The sequence below is a fragment of the Triticum aestivum genome, chromosome 4B (assembly GCF_018294505.1).
Source record: "Triticum aestivum cultivar Chinese Spring chromosome 4B, IWGSC CS RefSeq v2.1, whole genome shotgun sequence".
In the NCBI taxonomy this organism is placed as follows: Eukaryota; Viridiplantae; Streptophyta; class Magnoliopsida; order Poales; family Poaceae; genus Triticum; species Triticum aestivum.
In genome coordinates this window covers 248,427,663-248,448,498 of record NC_057804.1, presented here as the reverse complement: position 1 = coordinate 248,448,498, position 20,836 = coordinate 248,427,663, and the positions used below count along the sequence as shown (strand labels likewise).

The window sequence follows — 20,836 nt, the reverse complement described above, 5'->3', positions numbered from 1 at the left end:
AATACTTGTCAACTTCGCAATCCCACGAGTTGACAAAACAAGCTCTAGAGAGCAATGATGACTTGGGATCCCATGGATTGTCTTTCCCACCGCTCCCTTCCCATAAAGACTTCGCGCATTTCTTCTACATGTCCCTCACTTGGCTATGGGTTATTGTCCATTACATATTACTAGTGGACCCGTTGCGCCAAATGGCGCAGAGACCTGCTAATTCCATGTTAGCGATGAAAAGAAATACATGGTTTAGTTGATTTTGTTACGTGAAAGCACATATGGCTACAAATTTAATCTCTCTTAGTTGGGGAAAACATGGCTTGTAGCATAGAGTTCTATTTGAAACAAAATCTATGTAACAAATCTAATCCCCTTTAGTATGAAACAACTATATTTTGTTTGTATATACATATTCTAATTTGGTAGCACAAAGTCCCATTCAAAATCATGCCGCTGAAAATACATGTAACTTTTTGAATACATGTGTGCATTGTAAAAAAACATGTATTAGCTATTTTAGTTGTGAGAATGCATATACGGTAACAAATTTAGCCCCCTTTAATAAAAAAAATAGGTTTGTCGTCTACAATAAGATGTACATGCACATTTTACTTTGGTAGCATAGAGTCTCATTCAAAACCACATCACGTTGAAAATATATTTTCAATAATCTCCTGTTTGAGCAATTACGCACGGTAAGAATTCAGACCCTTCTATATAAAAAGAAGTACATATCTTTTTTGCCTAAGAATATATGTATACTAAACACCATGTATAAAACCAGTTAAGGAGGAGAGTGGTGTTTTGGCTCCTAGGCATAGATACGCCTATTATGAAATATGTATAAAAAACACACTTCAAAAGAGTAGTGTTTCTATCAACTCATGTATATTTCAAAGCAGTTGTATGGCAGCCTATTCGGCCCATGAATCGAGCGACTTATTTATCCCTTCTTCCTCCACACTATTTATCCCTTCTTCCTTAGCAGCTTCATTCAGTCAAAGACAAAACTCCTCAGTAGTACTTCCATCATCCATCATCTCAATAACTGGGATAGATGTCATCCACTACAATGAAGAACAATAACATTTCTCTATACCTTGAACAATAATAAATCATTTACAATACATTTGGCCAAGCAACCAATTAGTAGAAGAACAATAACATTTCTCTATTTCTTGAACAATACACATGCCTTTTGTTTATTTGCCTGACAAAATGTCCATCAGATGAATCAATCAAATAGGAGGAACAGGGGAATATTTCAAACCGAAACAAAGAATTGATCCTAACTACATGAAGTGCAGTAGCTTTAAAGCCTCCAAATTATTTTGCTACTACTACACCAGGAACGTGCACGGCTTCAAGTACCAAAAGACGCCACTCGAGCTCTCTTCGGCCTCATAAGCCCTGTTGTTGTTGATATCCTTAACCCCAAAAGGTTGCCTCTTAGCATCTCTGTTGTTCTCCTGATCCTTATTAGGTGTCAGCTTATCCTGAAGAAAAGGCAATTGATATCATATTATCATTAAATAAATCCACAGTTAACATGTGGATCGTAGGGAATGGTGAGATGCCATATTGGGGTTCGCAACACGAATAGAAGACCACTAATTTAATGCCACTAATTTACAAAAGGACAAAAATGCCAGAACACCCTTAAGAAAGGGCATGATGATGAGGTGCCGTGAGAACAAGCAGGCTAGTGATCCAAGTGAAACTTAAAATGGAGCAAAGACATTGCCATAATGGTATTGCTTGGAAAAATCACAGTACAATGCAGAATGGAATTAATGCGACATGTTGATGCCATTAAAAAAACACCCTTAAGAACACAGAATCAACTGAACCTTGAACACAAGTAGGCCTAGAGTTAGAAAACAATACATCATATTACTAAGCAAAAGCAAATAGAAATATCAAATTGAGAGGCAGAACTATTTGAAAACAAAAATGTAAGCCAAGTAAAACAGAAATATCAGTGATTTTCTCGACATCACTTAAGTAGAGCAAACAAAAGATAAGTCTAAACATTGCTTTTATTTAGTCACAACATAGCACATGCTTACTTAATATCCTGGGCATAAGCATGACTACCAGCAACATATGAGCATTTGAAAAATGCAAGATACCACAACCAATTTTAAACTTTGCACAACTTCATGAATATACTTAATATCCTGGCAGCACCATATCCATACTACTTGAGGAAGTAAATAATCAAATGACAATCACACAGGAGCTATAGGGTTTTATCGTTTCCGCTTTACAATCCGAACAAAACTATATATAGTTGATCTGCAAGTAATTACATGACACGACAATGGCTTCGACAAATATCCATCTTTTATGGCATAAACACATATATATTGATTACAGTCAGTAATGAGAAGTGATGGTAGCTCACTCTATAACATCGTCCACACCAGGAAATATGGTAAAGCAGTCAGATCCCACGACAAATATGATATGAAAATCTTGGAAAGAGAACTATCTAGAGAACAAACTTACATGTAAAGATGTATATAGCTCCATCAGTATCCACCGTTGTTCGGACTATCAAATTAAAATTCCATACCTATCAGAAAACTGACAAAGCTTGAGGGCCTCTTAAATACGAAGAAACGACATGTGCAGAGGGGACATACATACTGATTAAGAAACTCACTTTTTAGCAACCAGACTCCCTTCATTCAACGAAGGAGAGGTGGGGGCATGGTCATGGGATTTGGGCTCAAGAGTAGTAGGGCTGAAAATAGAGAAACGATACACATCATAACGATGATGTACTTCGACACCCATGCATAGAGCAACACATCCTCGGCACCCTTCTCTTTGCCACCGCCAAACAGGAGCCGGTGGTGAGGCGCCGGCCGGTCGGCGTCACCTCTCCCACTCCGCCGCAAATCTGTTAGCAAGGCCTGACCTCCGCCCATCCTCGTATCCCCTCTCCTCTGCAATGGCTCGCTCTCTCCTCGATCTCAACTAATACATCAGGAAATATAAAGAATTAGTCCCTAAGCATCAACTGTACTGATGCAGCAGGCACAACTTCATATTATGGATTTTAAGTTCATCATACTTTGTTTGAAAAAACATTAGAATTTCATCAAAGGAAACAGTTTATACTTAACTGTATTTGCTAGTCTCGAATTAAATTATCTCTGTGGGATTGACAAAAATCTGTCACTATTGAAACCAACGTATGGCTGCAAATGTTAATATCCTAGAATCTGCACTGCATCCAGTTAGTTTCTCCATGGTATATATTTTGGAAAACTGAAACAACATGTGCATATTAGGTGAAACTTGCAGGATTATGTGCTAATTATATCTATTTTCCATGACCTGTAGTGTTATGATTTCCTTTTTGGTAGATCAATAATGGTTATCCTTTTTTTGCGGAAAAATAATGGTTATCCAGTAGTGCTAATACAGAAGAAAGGTTTAAACGAACAATAGGAGGTGATTGGGAGGTGATTGCTTACATATAAAACACGGGGAGGTGCTTGCTTGCTTCACCTCACCTGAACGGCCCCATCAAAAGGAAAAAGGAAAACAGGCGCATGAGCCTGCATTGTAACACAGGAGAGCAAGCTTGAGGCATAGAGAAGAAAAGCAGAATTATATGGATATTTGTGTCAAATCTCCCAGCCATAAAAAAAGTGTCAGACGGAAAGCACTACTAATTATACATCTAATCATACATGTACCCAAAGAAAAAGTTGCGTCTATATTCAATGAAAAGAACTGAGCATTTTGTTATAATATGAGAAGAAAGATATTAGCATGTTTACAATAAGAAAGTAGAACATGTAGTCACGTCACATGGGAAAACTATGAAGTCGGCTTCTAGAAAAGATTGCGATATAGAGCGTCATTGTGACAACCTTGCTCATATGTTTCTAATAGTACAGAGTATGTACCTGAAAGCTGAAACCTATTTCCTTTGATCATGATCTTTCTCTCCAATGATGTGCTCCCGTACAGATGAACCCCTAAGCTAAAGTAAGTGCATGCAATTAAAATATAACCTCTTGAGTTACAAAAGAATCTGCATTTGAATAACACAGTGCTTATATTCTACTTAAACAGGTAACTGTATGCATGATAATTTTGTAAGAATCGCTGTGAGAGAGCACTGAACAATTATATTAGCAAATTGGGTGGCGTCTCTGAACTACAACAATGTACAAACAAGCGACAACCAACGAAGGAAGCGGATGCTGACAAAAATGACAAACCTAGCGCATCAGGGCCATACTTCTTCGAGCCCCACCTTCGCGCTGGCAGAAATGACAAACCAGAGTAAAACTCAGGAGCAGGAATAAAAACTGAAGAAAAAGTATGACACAAACATTTCATCAAATAGCTTACAGACAAGTATGGGAAGAGCCATTCCACCTCAGTGTTGAAGGCAAGAACTCCTGGAAAGCGGAATGCAGAAGAGATCACAAACCTGCACATGAACAAATCGAAGGTAGCAAGGTAAATACCGTGAGGAACAGAATGCCCAAGAGGAAGGGGAGCAGGCAAGGAACCAGAACCTTAACTGTGACAAACGGAGGCAGCAGAGTAGCGCCGCAGATGATGGTGTCGAGGGGGTCCGTTCCTCAGCGTGGAACCAGCCCGGTCAACTCATCGCATCTAGTCACGGCCGCTGCTCCAGTTCACACCGCTGCCGTCGACGGCAAGGAGGAAGAGGCTGGCGGAGGCGAAGCAGGGCGGGGTCCAGCAACGAGGGAGTGGCCGTTGGCGCAGAAGAGAGAGAGAGGTGGAGGAGGCGGAGCCCAGGCAAGGTGGAGGAGGACGGGGGAAGGGGCGCACGGCTCGGGATGGCTTCATCCTTTTTGCGCGCACGTTCTCAGCGGGCAGAAAGCCCGGAAGAAAGGGAGAAGAAGCCCACGCTATCTCTCTCTCTCTCTCTCTCTCTCTCTCTCTCTCTCTCTCCAGTATCTGACGCCGAAGCCAGAAAGAAATCAACCCGACACACCGACATGCGGGATCAAAAATCCAACACAGCCTACCCGTCATAGTGCGCGGGGCGGATGTGTATGCGCACGGAGTGGTGGGTACGCATCGTGCGCGCCAGGTTTGGCCAACCGCTCCGTGTCCGCCGTGCGTGGGACGTGCATCCTGTCAGTTCATCTTCTCTCTGTACCAACGCCTGACGTCCTCGCGCACACAAAACAATCCATAGCAGGATACCGACGGGTGGGACCAGAGAGAATGCAGGCCCACCTGCAGCGGCACCACTCAACCAACCACACGAGCTAGCAGCAAACACAGAGGAGAGCGACGCGCGTGAGGAGAGGCGCGCGAACACCCAGGAGCATTTGACCCAGCCTATACGCACTCGCCATGAGCCCACAGGTCATTCAGCCCTGCGTTTTCACCAGCCGGTCAAAACGGGACGTGAGGCAGCCAGTGAAGATCCAACGCGAGGCAGCACTCCGATGACCCAGTTGACCCGCATCCAACGGCGAACGAGCAACGAAATTGGGGGAGCTCTGGGTGGCCGAGTTGCCCAGCCTCTTTTTTGTTTTAAATATGGCCATCTCGCCATGTTCACTTTGCATGATATGTTTATTCCTATGCCTTAGCCATGCATTTGTGACCCACACTTTGCATTACACGTGATGATTGATTCTAGTACCCGTATGTGTATTTGTAAGCTTGGTGGAGATATTGCTTGTTCTTGCCATGTTTACTTTGTGCCCAATGCTTATGATTATACTATGATCTTGCTTTGTGTTCGTGCTTGTGACATGTCATGTGCATTGTCTATGCCTATTATTTGCTCACATGACATGATTGCCATGATTTACTCTAGTGTGTTGCATCTTCGCTCCACTAGTTTGCACAACTTGATTGAGATGCTTGCTTATGTTGCATCACCCATGATTCATACTTGCTCATTTCATGCGGTTGATGACAACCATCTATATGCTTTGCACATGATTCATATTGCTTCTTGTCATATATCTCCATGTGTTGCCTCTCTCATGCTAGATAACTTGCCATGTATTGAGTGCAACAATGCTTATAGTCTTGCTCATGAGATTGCCCCCATAGCATTCTCACATATGTTTTGAGATTTTGACATATTACTTGTGAAACATGCTTGTCTTACTTCTTTGCACCATATACCTAGTGCCATGAATATCGCCATTGTTGCATCATATTATTCATGCACTTTTGCTTCTAATGGTTATGTGCAAGATAAGAGAACCATCATGAGGGATGATGTGTTTATCTACCATGCACATGCGTTATTTGTTTTGTTGTGTGCATGTGTAGGATACTTGGACTTTGTGTCAACTTCCACTTCACGTGAGTTGACCATTCGAGCTCTTGAGAGCGAGCCTCATACATTCTACCATGACTCGCTTCTACACCGCATTTGCTTCCACTTCGGCATTGTGAAGAATGCACAAGGACACACCTTCAAGGTGACATCCTTCTTGAGCTTGGATATTGTGGATCATACTTCATGTGTTGCTTGCACCATTTGCACGCATGTTCAAGATATTGCTTTCACCAACGATTGCCACATTTCCATGCCTCATGACATATACACCTTGTGTGTTGCATACAATTCTTGGACTACTTGCTACTATCATATGGTTGGTTGCACCAATATCATTTATTCACATATGCCATGTCCCATTGCTTGTCACATGATTGACTTGATTGCCTCACACATGATGAAAAATTGCTCTTCTTATTGTGTTGAGTGCCACACAATTTTCACTACACCCTATGCACGTTATGCTTGGATTGTCTTGCACTTGATCCATGTGTTTAGACACTTCATTTTATTTGGTGTTGTGAATGATTCTTATGCCTACCATAGACCTTTCATTGAGCACTTTGTGAATGCTTGCTATGAACTTGAGGTAGATGCTTATTATCTTGTCACACATATTTGCATCACAACCTCACATTTACATGGTTGTCCCGATGATATCTTTGCATGTGCTCGATTGATATGCTTTCAAGCCATGTCACAATCCTTTGTCAAACCATATGCTATGCTTGATAACGACAGTTGTGTGGTGAATCACCTCTTGAATGCTTGGTTTTGCCCTAACGCTAACCACATTTGTTTTTCCAAGTGTTTGTTGTCTTTGTCCCTTTTGAAGGAATCATTAGACGGTGCGACATTGGAGGGTTCCCTTTCCGAGATTGAAGATGATGAGTACTTGGTGATCGTCCACTCCTACACGGCGAAGCCATCTCTTTCCCATGGTGATTTGGTTTTCAATCTGAGGTCGGATCTTTGCCAAGGGGGAGGGGATGATGCGGAGCATCCTACGACCATCTCCTTGTACACCTTCATAGCACCTCAAGCCCCAAGTGGACCTACCGGACTTAAGGCGAACCCGCTCCTCTTCGAGATTTACATTAATATACATTGGACTTGGTTGCTACCTCACCATGGAACATTGTGCATCATTAGGTACGAGGGCAACCGCCACCAAGCAGCTAGGAAGCTTCCTGGAGGCCAAGGAGAAGGACCCCAAGACCCAAGAGTGACCGGAAGTGTCAAGACGAAGAAAAGGAAGAGTGCAAAAATTGCACTACCGGATAGTCCGGTCCTCATAGCGGACAGTCCGATCGCACCGAAATTGCACTACGGGATAGTCCGGTCCCCACAGCGGACAATCCGGTGGCACCCAAAATTGCATCTGTCCTCACCGAAATGTCCGGTCCTTACCACCGGACTGTCCAGTCCACCCTGTTTCGCTACGAATCGGGCTAAAACGCCCATGTAACCACCGAGGCCCATACCCCTTCGCCCCTAGACTATACATTCCATGCTCCTCTCAGGTTTAGGGTTAGCTAAGATTAGAACTAGACATTAAAGCTTAGCTCATGTATCTCCCATTGTGGGTTTCCTCTTGAGGGAGAAGACTCCATGGAATTCAAGGCCTCCATTGGAGAAGATCCTTAGGGATTCAAGACCCCCTTGTTGTTCTTGTACCTTTGTGGGTCTTGTGTGATTGTGAGTCTAGTGGATGTGTGATTGGACTTGCTCTTGAGTGTTTTCTTCTTGTGATTTCCCCTCTTGTTCTTCGTGTTCTTCGTGGATTCCCCTCCAATTCGTGAAAGATCTACGCTTAGGGTCTCCACCCTACAATAGGAGGGGGAACCTCAGCAGTGGGATCCACATGTGCCCGCTCCTCAGCATTTTAACATAGGACCCCATGGCTTCTACGACTGGTGATTACCAAGTTAGGCCAAAAGCCTAAGCTTGGGGGAGTACGTATTTCCACCGACACTACATTCATGTTCACACATTTCATTTCAGTTGTTGGTGTTCACACTTTTTCATTGATCCACGCTAAATTTATTTTCTCGCTTTATTCTTGTGTGTTTGAAAAACTTTGAGAAAATACAAAAATATTTCATGCTTCTTTTTGATTTTTCTTTCTAGTGTAGTTAGTTGTAGTATTTAAAAAGAAAATCCAAAAAGATTTCCTTGTTCTTCTTTTGCTTGTTGGGAGCTTTCCCGTGTAAATAGTTTTTCTTGTTTTTGCTTTTTCCTTTTTATTTACTTGTTCACAAAAACCAAAAACTCCAAAACTATTTCAGTGTGTTTCACTGAATTTCTTTTCTTTTTATTGAGTCATACCGAGGAGAAGACCACAATGAAAATGTTGAGTGACTCTCATATGCATTATTGTTTATCTGACAAAGAGTCTATATTACCTTGTCTTCTCCCTTTGAATAAAATGTTTGCAGATTTCAACTTAGTCCACAACACTCTTGCACTATTATTATTTTCAAATCGTTCGGTCGTGCAAGTGAAAGGCGATAATGACGATACTTGATGAACATGCCGTGGCAGAGAGAAACGAGTATGAACTCGACTTGTTCTGTTTTTGTAAATATGTTTAACCTAGTATCCATGATTCATCCTATTATGATCAAACATATTTGTAATGACAATTAGAGATTATAGTTTCTCACGCCATGCATAAGTAGCTAGGAGTGGATAATGATTTATCTTGGATGTCAACATTGCGTTAAAATGATTGTGATGTAGTATGATGACATGGTATCCTCCTCTGAATGTTTGAGTGGCTTGACTTGGCACATGTTCATGCATGTACTTGAATCAAAACCAACATAGCCTCTAAGATATTTATGTTCATGGTGTTCATATCCTACTCATGCTAGTATCCAATGTTACTTATGCATAATGCATGTTCATGACCGTTGTTGCTCTCTAGCTGGCCGCTTCTCAGCCTATTTGCTAGCCTTCGCCTGTACTAAGTGGGAATTCTGCTTGTGCTGCAAAAACCTGAAACCCAAGTTATTTCAGATGAGTCCACCATGCCTACCTATATGTGGTATTACCCTGCCGTCCTAAGTAAATTTACGTATGAGTGAATAAACTTACCATTGTAGGAATTAAGCTTGGGGATGCTAATACGTCTTTTTACAATTCACTCACCATTGCACGAGAAAGGGGCGGTAATAGGGATTCCCAGTCCCAATTGTAAAAAATCAAACAAAAACTCCTGTGGAGCAATAACCTTTACTTTATCGCTTGGGAACCGCTACTAATGTGTTTAGCATGGAAGATATTGATAACTGGTGGTTGCGAAGAAAACAAGAAGGGTGCATGTCTCAAAATTCCATTTACCTCTTTTTAAAAAAAACTTGAACTCTGGCACCTCTGCAAATCACTGCTTCCCTCTGCTAAGGGACTATCTATTTACTTTTATGTTGTGTCATCACCTTCTCAAATAGCGTTAGAACCTGAGAGCACTATTGTCATGCTTATGCATTGTGTGTAGCTAATGTTGGGTGCGTCATGACTGTATCTTTCCTACCATGAATTACAATATTTAGTCACTGCTTGAACTTTGGAGGTGTTCTGCATTTATGTTTTGCGGTCTCAGAAAGGGCCAGCGAGATACCACTATTGTCATATTGTATCATGGTTGTTTTGACAAATGTTGTTGTTTGAGATGTCTTATTATTGCTCGCTAGTTGATTATGTCATTGATATGAGTTAATATAATTTTTAGGGTTTTTATCATTTATGCCATCAGTTGTGTCCCACTACTCAGTTTTGCCATTAGAATTTTCAACTGCTCAAAAGTGCCATAGCTTCGTTAGGCACATGCTCAAAAATGCCACTAGACATCATTATTGTGATCTCAAATCTCTTTTGCCACGTTATAATGACATAAATACCTATGAACCAACATGCCAGCTCTCCCTCTATCTCACTACAATCAAGTGTGGGGCCCACTTGATCCCAACAGCATTCTTATTTTCCTGTAAAGTTATTCGCTTGCTTACTCCTGACAAGTGGGGCCACACTAATCATTGTGAGATAGAGAGAACTAACAGTGGGTCTGGGCTTATTTTTGCCATATAACATGGTCAAGGGGTTTGGCGTGAAAATAACAATGTCTAATGACATTTTTGAGCAAACATCTAACAGAACGGTGGCATTTTTGAGATATCTAATGGCATTTAGCAAACATCCGAGGGATCGATGGCATTTTTGAGTAGTTGAAACTTCTAATGGCAAAAGTGAGTAGTGGGACACAACTGGTGGCATAAATGATAAAAGCCCTAATTTTTAAGAGTTATTATTGACATGGTTAGTTATAATCTTTGTTGAAAACCTAGGTGTTGTTTAAGCTTATTTATGGAAACAAGAGCAAAAGAGTTTGTAAAGTTTTTCTTTTTCACTTTCAGTTTATCAACTGAATTTCTTGAGGACAAGCAAAGGTTTAAGCTTGGGGGAGTTGACACGTCTCAGTTGTATCTACATTTCCTAATGTTTTCCCTCTTGTTTTGGACTCTAATTTGCATGATTTGAATGGAACTAACCCGGACTGACGCTGTTTTCAGCAGAACTACCATGGTGTTGTTTTTGGGCAGAAATAAAAGTTCTCGGATGGAATGAAACTTTGCGAGGATTTTTATACAATAAAAGATAATTTCTGGAGTCAAGAACCACAGGAGGGGGGCACCTGGGTGGGCACAACCCACCAGGGCACGCCCAAGTGGGTTGTCCCCACCTAGCGGGCCCCAGACCCTGAAACCGATGTTATAAAATCCTATTTTTCCAAAAAAACCAGGGAGAAAGAATTATCACATTTCACGAGACGAAGCCGCTGCCGTCTCCTATTCTTCACCGGGAGGCTAGATCTGGAGTCCGTTTGGGACTCCGGAGAGGGGGATCTTTGATCTTCATCATCACCAACCCTTCTCCATCGCCAATTCCATGATGATCTCCATTGGGTGTGAATAATTCCTTCGTAGGCTCACTGATCAGTGAGGAGTTGGATGAGATTCATCATGTAATCAAGTTAGTTTTGTTAGGGCTTGATCCCTAGTATCCATTATGTTATGAGATTGATGTTGCTATGACTTTGCCATGCTTAATGCTTGTCACTTTGGGCCTGGGTGCCATGATTTCAGATCTGAACCGTTTATGTTATCACAACTATATCTATGTTCTAGATCTGATCTTGCAAGTTATAGTCACCTACTACGTGTTATGATCCGGCAACCCCGGAGTGACAATAGTCCGGACCACTCCCGGTGATGATCGTAGTTTGAGGAGCTTATGTATTCATCGTATGCTAATGCTTTGTTTCGGTCTCTATTAAAAGGAGGCTTCTATATCCCTTAGTTTCCAATAGGACCCCGCTGCCACGGGATGGTAGGATAAAAGATGTCATGCAAGTTCTTTCTATAAGCACGTATGACTATTTACAGAATACATGCCTACATTATATTTATGAACTAGAGCTAGTGCCGTATCATCCTAGGTTATGTCTGTCTCATGATGAATATCATATAAAGAATCACCGATCCGATGCCTATGATTTTCCTACATATTGATCTTGCTAAGTTACTACTGCTGCTACTGCTATTGTTACTGTTACAAAACTACTGCTATCACTGTTATTGTTACTATTGCTGTTGCTACTATTATCAAAACTATCATACTACTTTGCTACTGATCATGTTGCTGCAGATAATTAATCTCCATGTGTGGTTGAATTGACAATTCAGCTGCTAATACTTGCAAGTATTCTTTGGCTCCCCTTGTGTCGAATCTATAAATTTGGGTTGAATACTCTACCCTCGAAAACTATTGCGATCCCCTACTTGTGGGTTATCAAGGACCTCCAAGAGTTCAGGCAAAGTATGATTAATGATAGGTGATTGATTAAAGAGTATCTCATCTAGTTCATATCTTTCATTCATATGCATATCATTGTCATGGTCTAGCAAATATTGTTGTAACAGATCAGTAGGAGGTAAGGCAATAGAAGCAAGACCAACGATTTCATCCTTACTAGGCAATTATTTTATCATGTGGTTGTCTATGAAATTTAGAGAAATTAAACTCACGAGATACATCACCAAAATTAACACTAACTGTTTCCCTATTGCAATCAATCTTAGCATTAACTGTATTCAGGAAAGGTCTAGCAAATACAATGGGACAAAAATCATCTTGTGGAGAACCAAGAAATAGAAAATCAATAGGGTACTTGATCTTAGAATACGAGACTTCAACATCTCTAACAATCTGTAACACCCCCAATGTCATGCTACATTGATTACTTGCTAATGATGCCATGTCATCATGATTACTATGCATATTGCCACTTAATAAAAATCAAAGTCAAATTCAAGTTTAAATTTGCAAGTAAGTTTTTTTCATCTTCAAACATGCAGGAAAAATTGTTCATAATATTTCAAATATTTAGTAACTATTTGTCATGCATAAACCAATATGTTTTCATATTTAAAATGCCCTTAACCTCATTAAAACAGTGCCAACAACACCTGTTTTGCCCATTCAAATACACACATAAATTAAATGAATTCAATTTAGCTCCAGACTTTTTGTCCTAGCCTAGAATGTAGCCAAGTATTTATGTGGTAAATATCACATCTAAAAAATATCAAATGGTGCCCTAATTAATTGCAAAGCAGAAGCTATTTAAATTACAGAAAGATTAAAAGGAAAAGCACACCGCGCACCTAAAGCCTAGTGCTACAGTGTGAAGCCAACACTTACACTATACAAGGCACAACCCACATGGCTAGCCTTTTCCCCTACCTCTGGACAAAGGCAGAGATTGTGGCGCCGAGTGCGCCTGCATGCTGTCCATGCCACGAATGTCTATGTGCTGGCCATCCGGCGGTGCCCCGTGATGATTAGGGCCCCGAGCACCCCCGCCAACCCTAGCTCCACTCCTCTCCCCCCTTCACGCCGCTTTTCTTTGTTTTGACGTGAAGCTGAGCACTGCCGTCGTCGTTGCCTTGTCGCCCGTGTAGCCATCGTACTCCCCTCACCGCATCTCCATGTCTAGGGGGAATGCCGTGCTCAACTACGTCACCTACACCGACGCACGCGAGCCCAACTTCGCTACATCGCTGGATCACCTTCTTCTTCCACCTTCGACCGCCAGCGTCCTCCTCGTTGATCTGCTTGCCCTCGAACCTCCTCGGCCCCATTACTCCTTTGGCTTGATCTTGACCCTCTTGTTCTGTATGCTGGTCGTTCGAAGATCTTGGTCTCTTGTACTCTGGCATGGCCTGGTGCCATAATCTTGTTCCCGTGCCCGTGCACAGTCAGGGCAACACAACCAGGGTATGTTGCACCGACAGCTGGTGCGGCTTGATCCTATTCTTATCTACTGCATCAACCTTGTCGGCCTCATCTGACCAGCGAAGGACACTTCCATTGGAATCTTGCTCTTCTTGATGCACTCCTTGATATGACGAAGAGAGGCTTCTCTGGTTCGGCCTTGCGTTACACGTTGGTGTTGGATGTATGATCGTCAGCATGCCTGTGCATGAGTCCGGTCAACAAACATGGATATTTGTTGCACCGACAGGAGCCCTCGGGCCTGGTCAATATGTGCTGCCGGGCTTTGTTGGGGTAGGCCCCAACAAATACACAGGCGGGCACCTCGACCATGCTGCAGCGGGATCCATGTCTTCCTTGATATGTTTTTTGCTTCTTCATTAACGTGGAATTGAATCAATCCCTGGTTTCCTCGCAAGTCGTGTAATGTCAAACATTGTGGGGTTACCCGCATAAAGGGATAGGGGATGCCCACGTTCATGGGAAGTTCATTGAAGTGCCCGCACACGACCTCGGGGGAGGAGGAGGTAATTGCCATTTTACTCTCCCCTCCACACCTGCCATTTCCGCCATGTATGCTGCATGCATTGCGTAGGGTAGGTAACAGATGCATATGGTGCGGGAATGAGCGCCATGGCAGAAGGCAAGGTGCCATGGATTTACGCAGGAGGGTGGTTGGCAAATCTGGATGCTGTCAGTGACGCAGACAAACCAGATAGGCGAAGCGGGGCGGTTGCCCCCTGGGTGGTGAGGAGCCAGCCCCCAGCGACGCTCCGCTAAAATAGGAGGCGCAGAGGTGTCGTGAGGGGCTCACCCACACATCCTCTCCTTCTTCTTCTCGTATCCCTCTTCCACCATGGTGACGGGAAGAGGGTGCGATCGAGCACCAGCAGCGGAGACAAGGGCTTCCTCTCGACATTGTATCCCTTCCCCTGCTGAGGATGCAGGGGTAGGATCCAGTGCACAAGGCGGAGCCGCAGAAATGGTCACGGCTGATGCGGTGCTCGGGGCCAAGGAGGACGCGGCGGTGGCTCGGCCACTCCCCCTCCAGTCGCTTCGACTCTACTGGAGGGCCATGTAGGAGATACGACGTTGGAGTTGTCGGCATCCTGGGAACCAGGGTACCCAGATTTGCCTGCCTGTGGCTCTCGGATTTTGGGTTCTGACAGACAATTGAGGTTCGAACACTGGGGTGCGCACGGAGATCTTTCCCCTACCAGCTCACGTGTCGAAGTCTCGCAAAGGATCCAGGCTAGAAAGAAGAACACACAAGGGACACGAGATTTATACTGGTTCAGGCCACCATTGTGGTGTAATACCCTACTCCAGTGTGTGGTGTGGTGGATTGCCTCAGGGGCTGATGATGAATAGTACAAGGGGAGAACAGCCTCGCGAGGGGCTGTTCTTGAGCTGGCGCGATGAACTGCTTGGGTGAGTTCAGTCGCTTCTCTCTCTCTCTCTCTCTGAACGATTCGATTCTAGATGCCTCTACTCTGTGGTGTCTAGTCCTATTTATAGAGGGAGGCCCTGGGCCTCTTCCCAAATAATGAGCGGGAAGGGCGCCAACAATTGGCCATTTTGAAGGGAAACATCTAGTACACTTATCCTGACTAAAGTTGGTCTTCGGCTGCCAAAGGCTCTGACGATGACGCCGTCCTGGGCTCCACGATGACCTCCATCCTGCCGTTCTGCTGGTCTTGGTCTTGTTGCACCGAAACGGTAACCTTTGCCTGATACCTTGGCCTGTGCTTGCCCCCTTTGCACCAAAGGGGAAACAAGGACACTGCGCAGGCCGGCGCCTACCTGGCGCCCGCCTGGTCTCAATCGTCATGGCTTGCGTCACGGGCTCCTTGTGAGGCACCCTTGCCTTGATCTCTCCGCCTCCTTGCGAGCCTGCCTGATGAGGCTGCTCCCAAGGAAGCTTCCTGTCATCTGCCCCACGAGGCTTGGCCCCTCGCGAGGGTCTTGAGCTTGAGCTGATGAAGCTGGGCTGCGCTGGCCCCCACTTGAGCCACGCCACAGGAAGGCAAGTCTGGGGACCCCCGTTCCCAGAACGCCGACAGTAGCCCCCGGGCCCAAGGCACGCCCGGACTTGGCTTAGCAGAGAAGCGAAGGGGCAAGTGTGAAGCACCGCGGGCCCCAACAGCCTACGGCCTTGGGCGCCGCGTGGCGGTTGATTGGACGTGGGTGTCTCCACTTCCCCATGATGCCTCATAACACGCCCGGCTAGGCGGACCCGTGGTTGCACACAACCATTCCCCTTTCACCGCCCGCGTGTTTCATGCCCTTCCTTCTTCCTCAGGCTCCAACCTCCGCCTCCAATCCAACTCGAACTCTTCCCCCCTTCCCATTGCCATGGCGCCAACAAAGAAGGAAAAGGGGAATAAGCCCGCGTCATCGTCCCGCTTGCCTCCGGCGGTGGCCCTCGCCGTTGACCGGTCCATCATACTCAATCCCGAAGCCTTGAACAAGGTCCGCTCTGCCCTTGCCACCATCTTCAACGAATGCGGCCGGACCACGGTCTGGTCTGCGTCCCATGGCTCCTTTGATAGGGTCGTCACAGAGGTCCGGTTCTTCGCCGATGCCCTGTGGGTGGGTCTGGTTCCCCCCTTTTCCGCTTTCTTCAATGCGGTGCTCTCCCATTATCAAATCCACATGATGCACCTTGGGCCTGAGTCCATTACCCTCCTGGCTGTCTTCGCTTTCGTTTGCGAAACAATGGTGGGCATTCCTCCTTCCGTTGCCCTGCTGCGCCATTTCTTCTCTTTGCGTCTGAGCGACCCCACTCAATGCTTGGGGTGTGTGAGCTTCCTCGCTGTGCCGGAGACGGCTGCTTCAGGGATCGATTTCAGCCTTCCTCTTCCTGAGGCCAGGTTTAGAGAGCGGTGGCTGTATGTGGATGTCGGAGTGCCCAGCCCCCTGCTCTCGCACCCAACCTTGCCTGCTGTTCCCAACTCAGGCTGGGATCATGAGCTGCTCGTGAGCCCCCGGCTCGCCTTCGTCTGGCGCCGCTTCGAGAGTTTGAGGGCACTTGATGTGATGGCGCCCAAGGTGGTGAAGGAGTTCCTGCAGCGCTGCATTGCTCCTCTTCAGCGCCACTCCCGTCGGATGTGGGACTTTGCTGGGTACAAAGACCGCATGTAGCTTCAGGAGGAGGACCTGGCGCCTAAAGCGCTAAGGACGGTGCTTAGGGTCCTGACTGGTGATCCTTCCCCGGGCAGCCTTCGACATGATGGTGCCCTCTTGTATCTTTATTCGGGCAGGGCCGATTTCGTGAGGCAGATGCCCAGCTTTGACGAGTGGGGGCTGCGCCCGGCTGGCCTCATGGGGCCCCGCGAGAATCCAGTCGCTGTGGTTGCTCTTCCAGTCGCTCAAAGCAGCTCCGTCTCAGGTGATGGAGCGGGAAGACAAGAACCACCGGGAGCTGAAAGGGATGATGTTGAGATGCTGAAGCCACGCGGAGCCCCAAAGGTTGCATCTCCCGAAGCCCGTCCTAGAGTAGTGGCAGGCGAGGAGTTGCGGCCTACGGCTCCCGAGGTCCCGGCCGTTCCTCATGAGGCGGTGCCTGGTGGTGTCCCCTAGGCCGGTCCCCTTGGCGCTGATCACCTTGACACCTCTTCCATGCCGCAGAACAACCCCTGCGCCGAGCGCTTAGGCCGGTTCCGCGTAGACTTCGAGGCCCTCCGCAAGAGGAAGGAGGCCTTGGGTGGTGACAATCGCCCCTGCCGCCTGTTGAAGCGTAGGAAGTATTTCGCCATGGACGAGTGAGTCCTCTTTTTTCTTTGCTCCTTTACTTCTCTGTTCTGGCTGACCGCGGCCTTTCAGGGCCCTTCCTGCCGAATTCGCGGAGACGGCCAAGGAGCCATCCCCCCAAGATTCGTCCTCGCTGCTGAACCTTGGCGCGCCGAGCTCGAGCAGCGCCCCTGCCACTCGGTTGGTCGGAGAAGTGGCCTATCCCGCTGGGCACCTTGAGCCTGCGCGCCTGCTGTCTTCCCTTCATGAGTTCCCCTGGGGCACAACCAGCTTGCCCCGCACTCCTTCCTTGATCGTGGATGGTGACTGGCTGAAGTCAGTCTTGAGCTCATCTTCTAGGGACGGATTGGCGCCAGGCCGGGCTCCTGGCGAGGTCCGTCCGGCGATTGTCGGGGCACCAGCCCCCAGCCCCGCACTGAGAGGGGCATGCCGCGCATACGCCAGTGGCAGAGGGTGACGCGGAAGATGTGCGCATGCGCGCTTGGGAGCGTCGCGCCCTTCGTCAGGAGTTCCTTCAGGGGGCGGCGGATGCGGTGAGCCGGATCGGGGCGGAGCTTGCTGGCGAGGATGCGTGCCTTGAGGCCGAAGGCTTGCACCTCGCCGAGGAGAGGCGCAAGCTAAAGGTAGCCGTCGCCCTCGCGCGTCACCAGCATGACCTTGACAACGGGAAGGCTGAAGCATCTCTGGCGGCCTCAAGAGAGGCCTGCTCCCAAGCCATCGAGGAGGCTCAGGAAGCAGACCGACGGTGCAAGGACGTGGAGGAGCGCGCGTGGGAGCTGCAAGCCTGGAGAAACTCTCTGGAGCAGCAAGTGGAACTGCGCCAGGCGGCCCTTGTGTCGCTGAAGGAGGCTTCCGTCGACCAGGCGGAGCTCTTGAAGCGCGAGGAGGCGCTGACGCTGGAGGCCACTGAGCGCAACCTTGACCTCGAGCGGTTGGAGGCGAGGGAGCGCCTGGTGACCCAGGCGGATGACATCGCCGCACGCGAAGCCCAAGTCCAGGAAGAGGTCGACCGCCGCATGGCGGAAGCTCGCTCGGCCCTCAAGCGTGAATACGAAGCAAGGTTGGAGCTGATCAGGGCCGAAGCTGAGGGTAGGACCGCGGCCCTCAGGGCCAAACTGGCTGAAGTGACACGTGGTGCGGAATCCTCCGCAGCCGCCCTCGGCGCAGCGTAGGCAGAGCTGGTGTCACGCCCAATATGCGACCCTATCCAAAAGGAACTCGAAGGTCCCACCAAGGATAGACCCGCATATTGAAACGCTTTTGCAAGGTGGATATCATTACATCAACATTACAAAATAGATGGGGATACATACAAAAGGCATACAAATGTCGCAACGGATACAACATTAGCTTACATAAGAGCACCATCCGACAACGGATGAGACACAAACAGAAACTCAAACGACATCCACCCTGCTAGCCCAGGCTGCCGACCTGGAACATATCCCCTGGTCGAAGAAGTAGAAGAAGAACTCAACGCAAGCAAGCATCGCTCTCGCGTCATGGTCATCACATAACCTGTACCTGCAACTGTTGTTGTAGTAATCTGTGAGCCACGAGGACTCAGCAATCCCATTACCATGGGTAGCAAGACTAGCAAAGCTTAATGGGTAAGGAAGGGGTAAAGTGGTGAGGTTGCAGCAGCGACTAAGCATATATGGTGGCTAACATACGCAAATAAGAGCGAGAAGAGAAACAAAGGAACGGTGTGACGCCCGGGTAATCAAGCTACATTAACCCTCTGGTAATGGTGCCACGTACCTCGATTTATTGTTGATAATCTCGTGTTAGCTCGAAACCAAACCAAATTCAAATTTGAATTAAAGTCAAAACAATAAAAGTTTTCAAAATTGAAACAAAAATGTTCGGTGGACGCCAAATATTACAAAAGTAATTATGGGGCAACAAACACCTTTTTATAAAATGGCTAAATGATTTAAAATGATTTAAACAAAAAAGAAAGAAATAATAAAAGAAAACAGAAAACAAACAAACAAAAAAAAGGAAAAGGAAAAGAACCCCCCCCTCCCGGGCCAGCCGACCCAACTGGCCGGCCCATTCGACCACCGGCCCAACTGGACAAAGGCCCAGCCGGCCACCCCACTCCCCCCCATAACCCCCCACCCCTGGTCAAACCCTAACCCAACCACCCGCACTTCCCCCCCCCCACGCCGTTCCCCCCTCCCGATCCAATCTGGATCGGGGACGAGACCCCCACTCGCCCCACCCCGCTCGCCCCCTCGCTCCCTCCCGATCTGGATCGGGGGAACAGGCGCCCCGACGCCGCTCGACACCCCCCCGCTGCCGTCGCGCACCATGGCGCCTCCGCCCTCGTCGCCGAACCCCGACGCCGCCCGGTTCTTCCCCGCCGTCGCCGGAGCCGCTCCACGTCGCGTCCTCGCCTTCCTCCACGAGCACGCTGCCCTCGAACCCCTACAACCCCACCGTGAGCGCTGCTCCTCCTCCTCTGCCCCGCTCCGCCGCACACGCGCTCAGTCGCCCGCACCTACTGCCCCCTTCCCTGCGCCGGTCATGCTCCGGTCGCCACCCGCGCACACACGTGCCGCGCCCGCCGCGGCCTCCTGCGGGCCGCGCTCGACCATCACCGATGGCGCATCGCCTGCTGCTGCCGCGCCCGCTCGCCTCTGACCTCGCCTTGTCGCGCGCTCCGTCCACCGCCGCCTCCCTACGCGCCCCAGCGCCCGCCCCTCTGCCGTCGCCCCCCCGAGTCGCCCTTGCTCCACCTCCGGCGCCCGCGCCGGCACCAGGCCGCGCCCACCCCCCCGGTGTGGCGCGCACATGCGCCGTCCTGCCACGTCCGGCCACCGCCTCAGCTCGCCGCTGCAGGGCGCAGCACCGGCCGGCCGGCCACTCCGCGGTCGCGCCCGTGGTTGGACTCGGGCACGGGCACCACACTTGTGCGCCCGCACGCCCGTTTGCCCGATTGGCCCCTGGGGCCTATGACAGATGGGCCCCGTGCCCAGAACGTTTTAACAAAAATTAATTAATTAAATAAATAAATAAATAATAATTAATTAATTAATTAATTGACTTAACTAAACTTAATTAATTAATTAAAGAATTAATTAAACTATTTAATCCTGATTAGATTAACCTAACCACTAATTAAACTAATTGACCCTGTTTAATTAACCTGTTAATTAAATGTGTCAATGACGAATGGGACCCACCTGTCAGGTTGACTAGGTCAACTGCTGACCTCGTGCTGTCATCATGCTGACGTCAGCAAACACTGTTCTGGATAATGTTGATTTAAATAATTAAATAAATCCTAAAATTGATTTAAATCTTCTAAAATTAATATAAAATAAACCGTAACTCGGATGGAAAAACTTTGTACATGAAAGTTGCTCAGAACGACGAGACGAATCCGGATACGTAGTCCGTTCGTCCGCCACACACCCCTAACCTATCGAACTCGCA

General features: G+C 47.2%; 1 long non-coding RNA gene across 20 annotated transcripts; it reads right to left on the bottom strand.

Moving 5' to 3' along the window:
• Positions 1-1,062: 1,062 nt before the first annotated feature.
• On the bottom strand, positions 1,063-4,955 carry LOC123091922 (uncharacterized). 20 transcript variants are annotated; one of them, XR_006443820.1, is made up of 8 exons: positions 4,542-4,952; positions 4,372-4,453; positions 4,239-4,280; positions 3,921-4,048; positions 3,483-3,566; positions 2,663-2,979; positions 2,506-2,572; positions 1,063-1,490 (listed from the first exon to the last, which is right to left on the bottom strand). It is a non-coding gene; the product is annotated as an uncharacterized lncRNA (long non-coding RNA). The 20 variants fall into 20 exon arrangements; XR_006443814.1 differs by having other exon boundaries at positions 4,239-4,273; XR_006443821.1 differs by having other exon boundaries at positions 4,376-4,453.
• Between the last annotated feature and the right edge of the window lie 15,881 nt (positions 4,956-20,836).